The 14,799-nt window shown below is 38.8% G+C and overlaps 1 protein-coding gene across 4 annotated transcripts in view; it reads left to right on the top strand.

The window, feature by feature from the left end:
* The window catches only part of rreb1a (ras responsive element binding protein 1a), a 74,992-nt gene that overhangs the window by 20,705 nt on the left and 39,488 nt on the right, over nucleotides 1–14,799 (top strand). The window contains exon 2 of one of the 4 annotated variants that reach the window (XM_049480148.1): nucleotides 9,885–9,964. The exons of the other annotated variants lie outside the window; for them this stretch is intronic. The gene's annotated coding sequence lies outside the window, so the exon portion shown is untranslated. The remainder of the gene's footprint in view (nucleotides 1–9,884; nucleotides 9,965–14,799) is intronic. 4 annotated transcript variants of the gene reach the window in all.

The raw sequence follows: 14,799 nt of genomic DNA, 5'->3' as shown, positions 1-14,799 counted from the left end.
TGTATTTTTTTTCCCCATTCATTCACTGACATTTTTATCATCTTTACACAGCATAGTCTTTGTGGTAACAGCTCTGCTTTCCTCGTCCTTGGTTTTGAGGTTCTTTCATGTTACCGTCAAACCTGAAAGCCAACATGAGCGAGTTATGCAACTGCATTATCATTCATCATTTTGTCAGAGCTCTGTTTTCTTTCTTGGCTGAAGTTTGTAGTAGTATCTATGGGAAGATGAACTGAAAGCTTGGAGGCACTGTGGATTCGCTTTGTTTTTCTGAGGGAGAATTTAATGAAGGGCTCGTCAGCGAGTACCTCCTGCAGTCCAGCGGCTGTTCTCTGCTGTGGAGAACTGACTGCAAAAAAGCTGAAGGAGTCCAGCTGGAGTTTACCACACACTTTCCACACACTGGCCAGTCAGATGACTTCAATTAGCTCCAAATGATTTTTGCATCGCAGTCAAGAAATGCATTTTGTTTCGTTTGTTGGTGTTCAGATATTGCACACACAATACGCTCTTTCACAGCTGAATTACAACAGCAAATTTAAGGCCAAATCAAAGAGTAATTTGTTTCAGTCCAGGAGTGGACAAATCCCCAGCTCAGTGAATCACAATGCAGGAGTTAAGAACAATGCAATATTCTGTAAGGCGACGCTGTAGTCAAAGCAATTTTGTGTGTATTAAAACTAGCATAGTAAATTTAAAAAACACTATAAAAAGAGAAGAGAAGATTAAACCAGCTGATGTTAGAGAAATGCTGCTGTTCAGACCACAAAAAAAGAAATCTATGAAGAGAAGTGCAGCCTGACTTTCTGTAAACACACAAATGCTAATGCTAAGTTAGCTCAGCTAACACTGCTATACTAGACCTGTACAGCTTGTACATATTTCAGTTGAAGGGGAAAAACAGCCAGTTTGTGAAGATGTAATAAAATGAAAAAACTGATACCTGGGCCTGTCACAATAATGGCATTATTGACTTATCGTACAATAAATGGACACGACCTCCAATATTATTTGATATCGTGATATCCATCTATGTCTATTGTGTTTTTTTTGTAACGTTTGTACACATATATAATAATAAAGAGTATTTTAGCCAGCAATAACAGACCAGTACTTTAATAAGTAAGACTCCATACACACAGTGTGGACTGCAGTAGGTGATAAAAAAATATATATTTCCAAAAATATGACTATTAAAATTTAGTTTTCTTTAAAAAGGTATAATTTCTTTCTTTTTTTTATATAATATTCTATTATCATTATATCAGTGACCTTAAATGGTCTTAAAATTAGAATATTGATTATTGCAATAATTTCTGGGACAATATATTGCCCACAAAAAATTCCTATTATGACAGGCCTACTAATACGTAGTGTGATAAGTGATGCTGATTTGCCGTTATGTCTAACTTAATTTATGCAGTGAGTAAAGCATAAAAAAGAGCTTGAAACTGATATTTATAGGCTCTCCCTTCTTGAGAGGGGAGTTTGGGCAATAGGAGTGTGAAAAAATATCCAAACACACTGGGAGACTTACATGTAAAATATAAAGTAAAAACTGATGCTTTGGCTGTTTTTGAGAAACAATACAGTATTGCAAAATCTAATATCGCGATACTCTGTTGATATTTTCATGCATGCCTACTTCTAAGAATAGTTCTCTAAGAATGTATCTTTAAAGTTGTTTTACTGCACGGTAAAAAGTAGCTGCAGCTCGGAGACTGTTACAGAGTGTGTGGGTGTGAGCGGGAGAGTCAGTGTGTGGCTTGCAGGGTGTACGGTTTGCATTGATAAGGATGTGAGCGTTCAGGGAGGTGCAGTTTGTGCCCCGTGCCCCCTCCTCCTTCCTCTCCACATTGTCCTTGCTGTTTTGAGGAGTTGGTACAAAGTGACAGAGGCAGGCAGGGAGTTTTTCTTTCTTTCTTTCTTTCTTTCTTTCTTTCTTTCTTTCTTTCTTTCTTTCTTTTCTTTTCTTTTCTTTTCTTTTCTTTTAACCCCTGAACGACCCTCGCTGCCATGCTGTGGAGAAAACTGGCCTTTCTTGTTCACCCAGATTTTCTCCTCTGCCTGTTGTGCTGGTGTACACTCATTCATTATTAACACACTCTTAACTTTCAGCTCCTGCATCAGCTCTTCTGATTCTGATACAGCTCTCCACCTCTGCTATTGTCTCTACTACTGTACCTTTCAGTGTGTCAAGCTCTGTCTATCTCACCTTTCACTTTTTTTACACTCTTGTTTCTTTCTTTCTGTGGTTCACTCTCTTAGTTTGTAGAGTTTAGAGTGTTTGTGTTTCACTATGTCTCACCGTTGGAGGCTGATACTATGGGTAGATATGGGAACGAGCAGGCATGAGCGGTTCTATCTCAAAGAGCTAACCGCTCTCCAGGCCTTCGGTTCCTGCACTTGCCTGTGCCTGTCATCCTGCACAGAATCAGCACAGCGGCATTCTTTTACTCACGCACAAAAACACACACACACATTCGCACATACATAGTGAATTAAATGAACACAAGCTCTAATAATAAAGGGTAATGGGTATCAGTATCAGTCTCAGAGAGATTTTTGCATCTCACCAGTATTATAAACTGATATTTAATGGATTTTGGACAATTTTATATATATATATATATATATATAAAAATAGTTTATGATAATTCTAGTATATGTAGTTCAGTTCCTCAAATTTCTGTAAATATCTGTACATTCCAACATGTAGTAAGTTTTTTTTTTTATGATTTTTCACACAAAGATGGGAGTGCCTTCATTGTCTACACACAATTGTAAGTGTTGGGCACCCAACGCCACATTGCTGGTTTAATTTTGTCTTTCCTCAGACACAACTGACATTATGCTTAATGCCAGGTGTGGAGCAGTGAAGCTGTGTTCTGTGAAATGATGGAGCTTTAGGGATGAGGTACGATGGTGATCAACCTACATCCTGACATCACGATTCCCCCTTATCTCGAAATACAGTTAAATCCTCAAAACAATAATTGAATACTCTTGATTTCAGAAAAAAAAAAAATAAGCAGGCATACCAATACTTTTCCCATATAGTGTATATTCCAGTAGGGGTGAGCGATATGGCCCTAAAATAATATCACGATATTTCATGGTATGTTCACGACAACAATACTCTTGGCGATATGACAAAACACTTTAAAAATATATATGTTTCAAAAATACACTATACACTGCAAGAACATAAAAAATATTTTATTATTACATACAATATAATACTGCACACCCCTAAGTGAGATATTAAAAAATACAAGAATTTTATCAGATTTGTAACAGAAGTCAATGATCCAGAATGCCATGATACTAATACTAATGCACTCCAAATATCTCCATATATCCAGGATTAAAGTAAAATGAATGATACTGGACAGATATAAACGGTCTCTAGTAGATATACAGTATAATGGGAAATGGGATGGGTGATATGGCACGATATTTTAGGGTATAATATCGTTCACGATATTTACAAATTTTGGCGATATCATGTACAGTACAATATGGCACACCCCTATATCCCAGAGCTTGACACATGCCGTAATACCTGAAAAAAAATCTCATTTTACCCCTGTGTAACAGCCTGACATGGTTTGAGGCGAGTGTGTGATGGATAATGTAGGCATGCGGTTTTCATAGTGTTAAGTGATTGAGTGTACAGTAATCCGTTATTAAGTTTTAGACGCTGAAGCCTCAGGTTAATTTTAAAAACACTAAGCAAACCTAAGACACTGAATTTGTCCTGGCCAGTTACATTTAGACTATGGGGAAGTTTTCCAAACAGGGATTAAGCCTAGGCTTGGACTTTACAGTAGGGGTGTGCCATATCATATCATATACGCAATAATCTCTGCTACATTTTTAAATATCGTGAACATTGTATTATACCCTGAAATATCGTGACATATCACCCACCACTTATGACCACAACAGGGTACTACTTTTTTTTTTTTTTTTTTGCTGTTTTTTGCAAAAGAAAAATTCACACTGTTCTCATTTCACATTATACTGTACAGGTGCTGGTCAACGAATTAGAATAATTTGAAATAGTGCAATCATGAAATTCTTTGAATGCATTTTTTGTGCAGAAAGCAAATCAGGTGTTCACCGCACCTGTCCTACTCGTTAGACTAATCACAGAACTCGTTACCTGGAAAAAAATTTGCTCAGCTGAACTTTCCAAAAGGCCCATTTAGGCCATTTAACTGTGACACTGTTGTTTTATTGAATTAGAATAATGGAGAAACCGTTTCATTGAATTAGAATAATTTTTATTATAATTACAATCATCACTTTCTCAGTATTTTGTGGCTGCCCCCTTGGCTTGTATGACTGCCTGAAGTCTCCGCGGCATCGATTTGACCAGCTTGTCGCAAGTTTCCGCACTCACAGCTTCCCAGGCAGTTGCGATGTTCTGCTTCAGTTGGTCCAGCGTAGTAGGCTTTCTGTCGCGAATTTTCCGCTTGACGATGGCCCAAAGGTTTTCAATGACATTGAGGTCAGGCGAGTTGGCCGGCCATGCCAAAACTTCAAGCTGTTTTTTAGTGAACCAATCTTTGGTCGACTTTGCCGCATGAGCCGGTGCTAGATCCTGTTGAAATATGAAGTCTTCTTCGCCGAACTGTTCCTCAACAGTCGGAATCAGGAACGTTTCCAGAACATCTTGATATACGGCAGCATTGACAGTCTTCTTGAGGAAGCAGAGTTTCCCTACACCTCGAGCGGACATGCATCCCCAGACCATAACGCTCTGGGGAAACTTGACGGATCTTTTCACGCACTCGTGGTTGTAGGTTTCGCCACCACGACGCCAGACACGAGGACCTTGGTCACCGAAGGAGATGCAGAAGCGTGATTAGTCACTGAAGACCACTTTCTGCCAGTCTTCAGCAGTCCACTCGCCGTGTTCTTTGGCCCACTTCAGCCGTTTCTCCATTTGTTTCTTGTTCAGCATCGGTTTTACTGCTGGAACGCGAGATTTGAAGCCGAGTTCGCGCAGACGACGGTAAGTGGTTGATCTGGAGACGTCAGCGCCGGTCTGCTTGTTCCACAAGTCGGTGAGCTCGGAAGTGGACTTGAACCGGTTGTTGACTGCGATCTTTCTCAGCTGCTTGTTGTCGCGAGCAGAAGTTTTTCGGACGCCGGAACAGTTGGTGCACTTGCTGCAGTTTTTCTTGAGAGCTTTGCAGACGGAAGACTGGCTGATGCCGAGCTACTCAGCAATTTTAGTTTGGGTCAAGCCTTGTTGGCGAAGGGCTTGAATTTGATCCACTATTCCGGTTGAGAGGTCGCGCTGCTTACCCATGATTGATTTTACAACTTAGAAATTCTACTCAACCCTGACTTTATACTGCACAGTGAACACTCTTCACAGAAAACAAAAATTCGAGCATTTATTCTAATTCAATGAAACGGTTTCTCCATTATTCTAATTCAATAAAACAACAGTGTCACAGTTAAATGGCCTAAATGGGCCTTTTGGAAAGCTCAGCTGAGCAAATTTTTTTCCAGGTAACGAGTTCTGTGATTAGTCTAACGAGTAGGACAGGTGCGGTGAACACCTGATTTGCTTTCTGCACAAAAAATGCATTCAAAGAATTTCATGATAGCACTATTTCAAATTATTCTAATTCGTTGACCAGCACCTGTATATCTACTAGAGACAGATTATATCTGTCCAGTATAGTTTATTTTACTTTAATCCTGGATATATGGAGATATTTGAAGTGCATTACTAATATCACGACATTCTGGATCATTGACTTCTGTTACAAATCTGATAAAAATATTTTATTTTTAATATCTCAGTTAGAGGTGTGCCATATATCGTATGTAATAGTAAAATTAAATTTTTATTTTGTTGCAGTAGTGTATTCTTGATTTTTTTTTTTTTAATTCAGTGTTTTGTCATATCGCCAAGAGTATCATTATCATGAAAATACAATGAAATATCGTGATATTATTATTTTAGGGCCATAAAAAAAAATTGTCTAGAATTAGGCTTAATCCCTGTCTGAGAAACCATAGTTACCTAAAGTGTGGCAATGCAAGCCGATGTCTCTGCAATAAAATGTGACAATTGGCCTGCATGAAATCTCTGACTTAACTCAGCATCTCTCGTGACTTCCTGTATTCACGAGCACTAGATAGTTCCTCAAACCTCTGCCTCGCTTGCATTTATCCAACTGGCCTGTGTAGGCGATACAGCAGGTCATAAAAATAAACCTCGTCATCTTATCAAGTCTCAACAGCAGCTTCTTTCTGAGTGCGACCGGCTGCTCTGCGCAGTGTCAGAGCAGACGCCTGAAGACCACGGGCCGGATCAGGCTGTGTGTCTTTTTAACATTTCAGAATAAATGGATCCGCCTTGTAAGTGTGCGAGCGTGTAAGTGTGTGTGTGTGTGTGTGTGTGTGTGTGTGTGTGTAGTGGAGAGGTACTAGAGTGGGGCACTTGCCCTTGACACTTTTTCTACACTTATCTCTTCTGCTTTTATAGCCAAAGCATCTCAAAGTCCACTCTAGAGCTGATTTTTTTTGGGCGCAATTAAAAATATAAAATAAATCATTGATCAATTTAACCTCTTGATGGCGCGTTGACACACAGGAGAATTTTTCTACATAAAACACAATCAATATTTTTCTGCATGTTATTGTATAACTGCACTTAAGGTAACATGATAGAAAAGTATTATTTTGATTTTAAAATTATTTAAGACACAAGTAATACATTTTTTCCTATTATTTTTTTCCTAATATCAAGGCTCCCAGTTTCACCAAAGTGATGTCTGAATAAAAAAAAAAAAAAGTTCACATTTGGCGCCATTATTCCCTGCCCATACCTCACTAAGCTCCTCCTTTACAGACTTGCAAAAAAAAACTCTTTATTTGCATTTTAACTGCACTGAGAGGGTGGGAGAAAGAATAATTAGTCCAGTTTATTTGGATGTAGTGCATCAAATTTTGAATAAAGTTAATTTTAGAGTTTTATGTCTTGTGATATTGGAAAATATTGCAAGAACTTCTTTTATTTTGCTAGTTTAATATCTATTTTTGATTTAGTTTATGTAGCAGAATAACTTAATACATGATGAATCGTGAAGATGCTTTATGTATTGTGATGCTGTATATAATAAAAAAAACTATAACATAGAAATAACTTGAATGTAATGAACATAATTAATGGTTGAATTTGTTGCACAGTCCGAGTCTCTCACTGGGTTTGAGTTTTTGTGTTGATGCTGAGACAGCCTCCTCCATCCTCTGTGAGTCACACCCCCTCACACGCAGACAGGGAGTGTTTAACACACACACACACACACACACACAAACACACACACACACAGGCATGGCTAAACTCCTGTGCAACCTAAATGTCTCCTCCACCCAGCCATTATAACTACCTCTGTGTGTCTCAATTAGACAGTCTTACCAGCCACTAAGCTGATAATCACTGTCCTCTCTCTCTCATCCCCTCCTCCCTCCCTGAATTTTCCTCCCTCATCCATCCTTTGCTCCTTTGCACGTCCCTCCCTCCATTCCAGGCATCCCACATCACTCCACCACTCCACTAACTTTTACAACATTGTCTATTCTTCACCATTTAGAGATCATGTGTGGCTCTGTTACTTTGGAAGTCGTTTTTCTGTCTTTTTCTCATTTACACACATGCTTGATCACACACACACATATACACAATCGAGCACATACACACACACACACACACTCTCCATCACACTGTCTCCCTGTCTCCCCCTTCTTTTCAAAAGCTCCTTCACAAAGACGATAAGCTGTCCGTAAATCTCTCCTCCCCCCTTGTCTGCACCCATCTGTATCTCTCGCTCTGTCTTTTACACACACACACACTAGCACATCCAGGCTTGAAATGGTCCTAAATGACTCAATTAAAAAAAATGCAAAGAAAAAAGAAATCTAGAGGACAGCAGATGTCCAAACATTATTAAAGAAATAATCAGGTGTCCAAAGTTAGCTGACCTGTAAAGCTAATAAAGCTAACAATTAATAGAAACCTGTACCCCACCAATTAACATCACATGCCTGTGTAAAGTATTCCTTCAGCTGGAGTTGTGAGTGCTGACACTCGTGGTGATTTCACTGCCTCAGCTCCAGATGAGCCCCACCTGGGCTTTGCTTTTTCAACCTTAGCATATTCATTTGTCTCACACAATTTCTTAACCTCCTAAGACCCAATTTGTTTTTTTTTCTCTTTGCTATTTGGGCTAATTGGCACCTAAAAATGTTCCCAAAAAGAATGATCTTTTTACATGGTGTAGTCTCTGAGAAAAATGATGTCCACATATGAGGACTTTCGTTTTATATTTCTGTAGAACACAATGAAGTTGCCATTAGTAATGATGTGCAAATAATTTTTTTTTGTTGTCTGACTGCAAAACAAAAGTAGAAACAACCATTGTGCACCTTTTGAGCAATATGTCTCATTTGAAGTGCTGCTTCAACACGAAGACAAAGTGTCTTTGTGTTAAATAACAAACATTTACAGTATTTAATGTTCATTTAAATTTCTGAACAAATCAAAACTGTAGACCAAAATTTGTATTGTGATTTAGACAACCCACAATGTGATGTCCACACATGTGGACACCAGGTCTTAGGAGGGTAAAACTGTGCTTACTCTTTTAAAGACATATGGAAAAAACCTTCTTTTGTGGTTTCTGGCCCTATACAACATTATAACATATGTAATAAATGTGATTAAAAAAGGACACTGCTAACTCCATCACCCAGTACCAGAAACCACAAAGACATGTTTATTAGTGATTGCTCAACAGCTTAACACGGTTTAAGGCAAGTGTGATGATTTAGGTGTGCAGTTTACACAATGATAATTGTTGGAGATTTAGCTTCCATTATGTCAATTACAGCTAGGTAGGTGCATTAGCTTCTAACCTCAGTAGCAAAACAAATTGTGAAAATAAAACGCCATAGAATGTATTTATTTTGTGCATAGATTCGTTTTTTAGCTCTGTAAGGCAAACATTGTGATTATTATAAACATTTTGTGATTATTTCCAAGTTTTACTCTATAGTGGTGTTTTAACTTTCATTGCAGAGTGCTAAAGACAGTTAGCTAGGGTTAGCTTTTAGCTTAGCATTGATATGCATTTGTTTCCCTGGCTTTCTCTTCGTTACATTTTGAGCTTCCTTTCCGCAGTTTACACAGTGCTAATTGGTGGAGCTTTCATTTCTTCCAGTTAGCTGCGTTAGACGAAAGAAGCAACAGCTGTGAAGAAATTATCATTATCGGTCAAAAACTAGTGGTGATGTTCTGCTTTCAAGTGATCCTGATGCACATCTTGAGGGAAGATTCTTAGAAAACATATTTATAAATATAACTAAAGCTGAATTTTCTTTTAAATGAAGAGACAACAGTTTTTGAGGTTCACGGTTTGTCACTTCCATGTACTGAACTCTCATTATTTAACTGTTGTGAGGAAAATACATATTTAAAGTGCTTTAAAGATGATATAAGGTGTTAAGTAGCATTTCATATATATATATATATATATATATATATATATATATATATATATATATATATATATATATCAACATACCATATATTAAGCAATTAAGCTGGAGCCTCAGTGGATGAGTGGGTTTGTTTCTGTGCTTCTCTATCGCTTGTCTGGATCTTTTATCTGCTCACGTTTTACAGCCATGTTTACCGGACCTCTGTTTTTGTGATTTTATTACACTTTGAGGGCAAAAATCCACATCTGCTCTTCCTTGCAGGATTCTTCTTCTTCTTGGAAAGTAATGTGTCATCAGGATTTCCTTTGTTTGCTGTCTGTGTGTGTTAGTAAAACCTGTCTGTGGTCTTCCTGCAGTGTGAGCCGTGGGTGCTGACACTCAAGGTGCGGCGGTCCCTGCCCCAGCCCCAGATTAACACAGCCTCGTTGGTGGACGGGTAAATATACCTCCTTCCCGGGCTGTGCCTTCTCCACCTCAGCGCATCCTCACTTTCCACACAAACAGCATGGAGGGCCTGTGCCATTTGCCCCTGCCTTTTTATTTCTTTATTTTTTTAAAACCCTGCTTTTTGGGGGCAAGCATGCAAAGTTTCACCTGAAACTTTACCCTGGAGTGTGATTGTACAGCTGTGTTATTTGTATTTGAATTTTTTTTCTTTATATTTCATCCTTATCCTGCCATTTCCCGTCCCTCCTTATTTTTCGTCATGGTTTTAGTTATTATCTCGATGACACCACTTTTATGCCATCCGTTTCATGCCCCTGTGTCTCAGCTTGCTGCCCTCTTTCGCTGTTTTTTGTTGCTCGGAGCACGAAGCATGCGGTCTTCCCCATTCCTGCTCAGTTCTTACTTTAAGCCACAAACCGAACATTTCTTTTGGTTTGCGCAATAAGATGGAAACAAAGAACGGTAAAATTCTGTGTATAATACGATTAATTTTGTTGGTTTAGTTTATGCGGTTGACTTGATTGCAAACTTTTTTAGTTATAATGACTATCTGTGACATTATGATCATTTAACCGAAGTTAGTTGGAAGAAAATTATTTAAATTAAGTAAGTAAGTAATTAAGTAAGAAGGAACAATACCTGAAAAAATCTGAAAAATCTGGTCAGTTAGCCAAAAATGTTCACTTACTCACTGGTAGTTGGTCAGATAAACTAACAGTGTAGTTTTTTTTGGATTAGAACTGTGGAACAAAGCCACCAGGAATTTCTCTTTTTCCGCCCAATACATAAACTGTATTATTGCCTTCATGCAAAAAGCTTAAATCTCGATGTTTGATGTTTTTCACTTTTTGATTAAGTTTGAGCATATTTGTCCAAATTTAATGATAAATGGAACATTAGCGATGCCATGGCATTAGTGATGCCATAGAAGAACCATGTAGTTCAATAAAAAGGCATTATTATCATATGAATCTGACATCATTAAAGCTGATGTCTGTAAGTTTTGGGATTGAGGGCCCTCTCTGGTGAGAGTGGGTAATTGCAACAAGCATGCAGAAGAATAATTTTTAAACTGCGTGGGTGTGATGTGGTCTCCTTTCAAAGGGAATGAATCCGATTCCAGGTTATGTTCAGTCAGAGAGAGAGAGAAAGAGAGAGAGAGAGTGCTCAGTCAGAAACTTCACCCACATCTTTTCTTTGGTTTTACTATGAGTGAATGAGGTACTGAGCTCTGAGTCTCCTTCTGAAGTCTCCATTGCTCCACCAGCCGCTCACATTCAGTAAAACTGAACCGAATACTCTTTTATTTTGTTTAGAAACAAATAAATACGGCCTGCCACTTTAAAAGATGCAGAATTTATAAAGATGCTCGACTTGAGCCTTTAGGGTTTATAGTGCATTTTTGTTTTACTCAGATTTGATATGCTAATGATAATTTTTTTATGAATCACACTATAATCACAGTATATTGATTGATTGTGATACATCATAACCAGTGTTCAATGAAGAATGCACAAATTGAAATCGAAAATGATATTTTTTGTTGTTTTTTTTACGTTTGACACAGATTACATTGTGTGATAGTGATGACATATAAAAATAGACAACCCTTTAAAAGAGAGAGTGCACTTTAATGGCTTTTGGTGCTGTTAGAGTGTAACATGCATACATTACATTTCATGTGTTGTCTCTTAATGACAACACCCTCATTGCTTTTCCTGCAAATCCTGTGATTTCAGTTGACTAAAGCCACTCTTCATGAGTCATCACCTGTTAGTCAAACAGTGCTTCTCGGTCCATTCCTCCCCCCATGCTCAGACATGTACTCCATCCCTGCAAAGTCACCAAAAAATAGGACCCAACCGTTCCAGCACGTGCCTGTGTGGGTGTAGCCCAAGGTCAGCTTCCAGATCTGTGATAGCAATTGTACGTCAGACCTGAGGTGTTGCAGTCAAAACGGACAGACTCTCCTTCTCGGTTCTTGTCAGTTCTCTTTGTTTCTCAGTTTTCTGTTTGTACTCTTTGTGCTCTGTTTTGTCTGCTTATGTGCAGAAGAAGTTTAGCTGCTTTTTTGGCTGGTTGTGGTGCTGAAGGTACAGCTTATGTAAAAAAAAAATATGTGTTAAACAGAGTTAACTGGAGCTAAATGAAGCTTATCTAGTGGTGCTGTTTTTGTATAGATGCGGTTAATCTTGTTTCGATTCTTTCGTGGAGACCATGATTCCTCTCTGGCCCCCGAGGCATCTGGGCTGAGGCATGCCACCAGCCAGTGAAAACCTGTTTGAGCGGCTGAGAGGCAGAGATGCGGAGAGATACCACAGAGATCCTAAACACGGCTTTAACAGACTAACACTGTCTCAGTCACTCATCAAAAACACACCCTGGCAAACATCTTCCTCTCATATAAAAGAGCCCACTCCAGCAAAAGCAAGCCAAACTCATAAAAACAGCCGAAACCTGATACTCCGTCATCAAAATTTGTGCCCCTTTTGGTTGGGTCAGCTAAATTGATGAGAGGATGTGAAAAAGAGAAGTTTAATGAACTTTATTCTTTTAAGAAACTATGAAAAAAGTTTGATTTCCTATTATATTACGCTTAGAAAGATGGTGGTCTTGTAAGTAGAAGAAGAGCAGAGGGTAAAATGGTGCTGGCTTAGATTAGCAGAGTTCTCCGTAATGACAGGCGCTCAAGTTCTGGCTGGAGGCCTGCAGTGTGTCAGGCTGGAGGAGCAGAGAGGTGGATTCATGCATGTTCGGAGGAGATGGCTGTGGAGTTTTCTGCTCTGTGGTTGGAGCAGACGGACACGCCCTCCGTGTCTCTCTCCGCAGCAACGGACTGGAGCAGCATAGACTGGAGCAGAGAGCAAACCGATGCTATCTCTGCAGCTTCAGACGCGTTTACAGTAGCATGCATTTATGTGTGTGTGTGTGTGTGTGAGAGTGTGTGTGTGTGTGCGCACACACATGCACTTAAATACCCACTTATGCTTAGACAAACTTGTTTCTGTTCTGCTCTGTGGACATTTCGGGACAAAACTAGACAGGAAGTGTTTAATAAGAGCGTTTTCTCACAGTCAGAGTTCAGCCTGTTTTAGAGATGTGCATCTTACTGTTACTTTAAGATGTGGCTAAGCGTTGGCCCGATGCTACAACTTTAATTATGAAGTGCAGCCTCACAGTGATACTAAATGATAGTATGCCCAAAAAAACTGAACTGTATGTCTTAGACACTGGGAAAGCCTTCTTTCTCAACATTTTTTTAAGGGGGTGGTTCTATATAGAAATTACAGTATATACTAGCATTTTAAGTCTAAGAACTATTATATACAGTTCCAGTTTCTTTATTATTCTATTTGTTCTACATTTTAAATGAATAAAGAAGTCATCCAGACTCTTATGAAGGAACATGTAAGGAATCATGTAGTAACTAAAAAAGTGTTAAACAAACTGCTGTTAACTCGCAGTTTCTGAGGCTGGTGATAAAATAAAATCCTGTGCAACAGAGGTAAATCTTGATCTTTCTTTTCTGGCGTGGTCGTGATGAGAGCCAGTTTCATCAATACTTTTTTGATGGTCTTTGATGGACTGCAACTGAGGATTCTTTCAGTGTTCTCAAAATTAAAGTTTTCAAATTGATTGACCATTATTTCTTCAAGTAATTGTTTTCTTTACTTAGTTCAGCAGTTCTTACTATAATATGAACATAGAACATTACCCAAATAGAGTACAATATTTACTGTATACCAACACAACTTTACTGTAACCGATGCTCTCAAACACATTAAGAGGGCGAAACATTCAAGTAGTTAACTCTTGGCAAGTTCAGCACAGCTGTTAACTGAAAGCCATTGAATGTGCTAGTGTTCGTCTTTGTGCCAGATACCACAATACACCTTAATAAGAGGTCTTATGGTGTCTGTGTCTAAACAAGTCAAAGCCGTTTGGATGGTATGAGGTAAACCAACAGGTGTTTTTTATTTTTTGTTGAAGTTGAAGCTCCCAATTCCCAAGTGTGACTAATACTACTAAATACTATAATAAATTACTTTTAATTAGAAAATTGAGGTTTTGGGAGTTGCAGCCAAAGATGATAAACATGTCAAACATTTGTCTTCGAATAGCATCAGCATTTCTAAAAGAAGCTTCAGAGTGTTGATTTAAACTCCTCAGTGTTTACTTTTTGTTATTTTTCGCTGCTGCAACTATGCATTTTTTAAACTTGGTGTCATTAAGCCCACTGAATAAACACGGCGCACCACCAGTAGGTCTGACCTGACCACTGTTGCTATAATTAACAGAGTAATCGCCCTCCCTCTGGACTGATGCTACAGCGTGGGCCTGCTTAGCCCGCCTGTGAGGCCGACCATGCAGCACATGCTGCAAAATGCTGACCCCTTATGTTCATATTTCACCAAAATTGGTGGATAGATTTGTTTACAATGCTTCATTGTGCAAGACCCAAAGGCCAGATCTAGCTCAGTAAGCCATCATAGAGGCTTATTCCCCTCTGAGCCGCCTGAGAGAGGAAAAGGTTGTATAATATACAACAAGCTGCCTAGGGAGGGTTACACAATGAGGCGATAAGGAAGAGCTTGTGTGAATGAACCGTCAATGAAAGACAGTCAGAGAGAGGTGGAGGGAAAAAAAAAGTGTAATGTTCTTTTTTTTTTTTCTTTCTAGTTTGGCCTCAAATCAACCCCAGTTGCCTCTGCCTCTGTAAACATGGCGCTGCATTGATACCTTGATCTTTGCCCTGAGAAAGAGATGGTGAAGAGAGAGGGGGCAATGAGGGAGTATAAGAGAAGAGAGAGAGGGAGAGAAAGG

Source organism: Astyanax mexicanus, chromosome 6, assembly GCF_023375975.1.
Source record: "Astyanax mexicanus isolate ESR-SI-001 chromosome 6, AstMex3_surface, whole genome shotgun sequence".
Lineage (NCBI taxonomy): Eukaryota > Metazoa > Chordata > Actinopteri > Characiformes > Acestrorhamphidae > Astyanax > Astyanax mexicanus.
This window is presented reverse-complemented; position numbering and strand designations above follow the sequence as displayed.